Below are 3,990 nucleotides of genomic sequence, written 5' to 3'. Positions count from 1 at the left end.
TGACGCAAGCTGTAAAATTACAATTTGCAATCGTAAAAATACATGTAGTACGTATCAACTTAAAATTCATTCGCGAGTAAAAAATGTGCTCTCGTAACTTTACAACTTAAATTATAATTCAAGCTTACAAATTTTTTGTAAATTTACGACGAAATTTTTCATAGTGTTGTGTGCACTCAGTGTGCACTCAGTGTGCACTCAATGCATTTCTAAAAATTGTTCGACGTTTTCCGTAAATATTTTCAGCAATTTTTGATTATATTTTTATTATATTTGTTATTTTGGAAGCAAACATCATGCTAAAACTCTCCAAAGATTAGTAAGGATTTCCCCCAAGAAAAGGGACGTTGTCGTGCGCTTGCGCCGCGGCGGCAGAGGCAGAAGTAATCGTCTTGCAACGAGAGACACGCTATTTGAAAAATGAGGCGTGGAAAGGTTGAGGGGCTGGTGCTGGTCCCACATCCCGCACGCCTTCTTCTAACGCAAGCCACCGCTAGGCGTTTAAATACGCAACAAGCGCAGCGTTTTGATGTCACTCTTTTTCAGAGTGTTTGGATGTGCTCACATAAGTAGCGGGTATAGAGGACGCGCGATGGCACCCAGACACGCGAACATGTGTTGCAAAGCAAATAAGGCACAAGTAGTGGGGCTTCATGGAGAGCGGAGGTGTGGAGCGGCGCGGAGCGTGCCAGTCACCACGTATCGGTAGTTCCCCACCAATGTCCCAATAATGACCCGATCAGTGAAACAGCTGACTCGGCCCGCTCTACGGAATCAAAACAAAGTTATAAATAATAATAAACCGGCGCCGTTGAGGAACCGCACCGCACCCCGCGGCTCGCCTTGGGCTGGGTCAAGAAGCAGGCCGGCGTGTGCGCTGCGCGGCCGGGGGGCCCCGCGCCGCACCGGCCCCGCCCCGCTACCATCCGCCCTCCCCGCAATCTCGTGAAATGCTCCTCTCTGTCTCAATGGGCTGGTTGCACGGTGCGTGGCGTGGCGCGGGGTGGCCGCCGAGGGGACCCAAACAACGACCCCACAATCTGACCACCGAGGTGGTCTTTAGCGTTGCGAGCCCATCGGGCATTAGCGTGTCTCCGCGAGAGAGGAATAAGACCCTCTGAGTCACACGGTGTGCTAAAGTTTCGTTTTTTTGCAAGTCACTCAGGTCGGTGGGCGCGGGCAAAGCAGTTTGGGCCAGTTTCACATGAATTAAAAGAGCTAGAGATGAATACTTTACTAGACGTTTTTATGCGTGAATCCAAATTTAAATCGACCAGCGTGGTCGTCAATCGACACCATTAGGACCTGCTAGAATGCGAGAAGGAACCGGGGATTCTCCCGTCCCATTCGCGCAGTGTTGATTCCCACACGGAAGATTATTATCTGGTACGATAGCTACCTCAAAAGATAGCCGCAGGGGGCGGCGTGACGCGGGCCGTGGGCATTCGACCATCGAGAAGAATTTTGCCCGGTGCTATGGGAAACCTCCGATTACATTCCACAAAACATCTTGTCGCCTAGACTCTTCGAGAGCAGTGCCACACTCAAAACAAAAGTATGCAACTGACATTTAGTGTTAAACTCTATGTTAAACACTCTTGGGTGTTGGACTGGAAATCTGAATACACTGGAAACCCAAGTGTGTACACATAGCATTCACACACTTACATTCGTGCGACATTCATACACACTTGCGTTTCTAGTGAATTAAAAGTGTTAATATATTAAGTTTAAATTTTAACACACTTAAGTGTCTAAAGCTTCATGGCTAACCCTCAAGCTGATTACTTTTAAGTGTTAAACGAACTGTTAAACATTTTATAGTATTCAAATATCTAGTCAAACGCTTAAGTGTGCAACGTAGTGTAAAGCACTTGCATGTGCACTGTGCACGCCAGTTGCACACTTTATTTATCAGTCAGTATTGTGATGGACATTAAGCAGCCTTAAGGCCTTTCTTTTTCTATCTTGGCGAGTAAAGTCAACGTCGGGAAAATTTGCATATGAGATCTCGATTCACCTCGCATTCGCCTCGCATGAATGACGACAGAAAAAAGTGCATCATCTGCTTGGCCGGGAGAAGGAAGGAAGGATAGGAAGGGGAAGGACTGTACCGCCGGGTGTATGCAAAGCACGCCTTACGGAACATCGAATAGAGGCCTTTCTCTTTCCCTCATTTGCTGCCTCTCTCTCTCTCTCTCCCTCACATCCTCTCTTCTGCTGGATCACGTTTTCACAATTTTTCAGCTTGCCATCATCTAGCATTTTATCCTTTCTGCTCATGTCTTTTCCCCTTTTACTTTCTTTAACTGATCCCGTTAAACTCAATAGAAACATTCACAACCACAAACCACACAAACCCCATGACAAAACACCTGAAGGGAAAAGAAGAAATCCTGGCTACGCGCTAGATCGACATGGTGTAACCTGACGCAGATAAAAGAATTCCTGTGATGTTGGAGAAATTATTTGCTAGTACAACGTATATAATATTAAACGTCAACGTCGTTAAGACGTACGGAACCCGGTTAACGCAAACGCGTTACGTTTCCCCTGCTGCAAAAAAATTAACGTCGCAAGTTAATGTTAAAATAACGTTAACGAAAACGTCGTAACGTCGTTACCCGTTAAATTAACGTTAACAACCCTGCCAAGCTCCCACTCTTGCTTTGTCATTCGATTTCAAGTCGATAAACGCAATTCTTGTAGTGCTAGCATTTACAATCGTGAGTTAATTTCGCAAGTCTTTTTCTCACGGTGCTATAACGCACTTGCGGGTGCTGTCGCACTGTTGGCAGAGCAGGTGTTATTTAGAGCAGGGGCTGTTCCTGCTCGCCAGCCCACGTTGTAAAAGTCCCGAGGAGCGCACTCGATCACACTGGACCGGACCAGGTCTCGAGTCCACGCCGACGACACCCCCTCCTGACTCGGCCCGCCCCGCCCGACCACCAGCCACGGAGGACGGGAGTGTGTCCTCCGTGCCACCAACCCTGGGCGGTTTCCACGCGATGTCAACAAACTCCCGAAACCCCGAAGCGGCCGGCCCGACCCGGCTGCAGGCCCAGCTGCTGGAAATGAAACACGTCAGGACGCAACCTTGAATTTGGGAGAAATACCGAAAGGCAGGATAAAAACACATCTCGCAATAAGACGTAAGTAGGCCTATGTCGACTGTTGCAAGAACAGGTAGAACAAGCAACACACTGCCCTGCCACTGCCGGAACGGTAGTACGGGCGCGGTGGCGCGGCGTGGCACGGCGGATCGTGTATACGCCCCCCTCCATACGGCACCACGCGGCGCCATGCAGCAGTCTCTACATGCTCATTTTGCAGCCGGTGGTGACTGCAATGTGCAACGCGATATACAAAACGTTTCCAAACAAATGATAGCCCCGCGGGAAGTCGTTAGTGGACAAGTTCTCCATGGCGGCGGCGCGTGGCTGGCTGCAGCCAAGATGCCGTGCGCAAGACACACGTCAAGACGGTCAATGCCAGCGCTGATTGAGAACGAGGGTGCCGGTGACGTTACTGGTATTGACTCTGACGTCAACGTCGATTCGACAAGAAGCACCCTCAGTTACAGCGCCAGGGGTGCAGGCGGAGGGAGGTGGTGCAGATCATACATAGAGCGAGCGAAGAGTAGACCACTCCGGTGCCGGTGGAATCATGGTTACACCGGCTTGAGAATCGTGTCGGGCTTCATTGGGAATCCGGTTGAATCATTGGGAATCACCGGATATTTAGAGAAATCGTAGGGAATCAACTGAAATAAATCAGATATAACCGGAAATTTGGGGAATCGTGAAAATCATCGAGAATCGCGCACGTTCAAAAACAGTTACAATAGTAATTACAGGGAGTCAGCGGTAACACTGTCAAAATAAAGGTGATACGTCGTGCTTTTCAAAGGATTTTAAAGTAAATTTTTAATTTAGTTCCTCTGTTAAGGCACTAAAACTGATGAAGGTACTTTTTAGCGCCCTTGTAGGG

This window comes from Frankliniella occidentalis, unplaced genomic scaffold (genome assembly GCF_000697945.3).
Source record: "Frankliniella occidentalis isolate FOCC.00 unplaced genomic scaffold, Focc_3.1 Scaffold92, whole genome shotgun sequence".
NCBI lineage: Eukaryota > Metazoa > Arthropoda > Insecta > Thysanoptera > Thripidae > Frankliniella > Frankliniella occidentalis.
The sequence above is the reverse complement of the archived record's forward strand: the minus strand, read 5'-3'. Positions refer to the sequence as shown.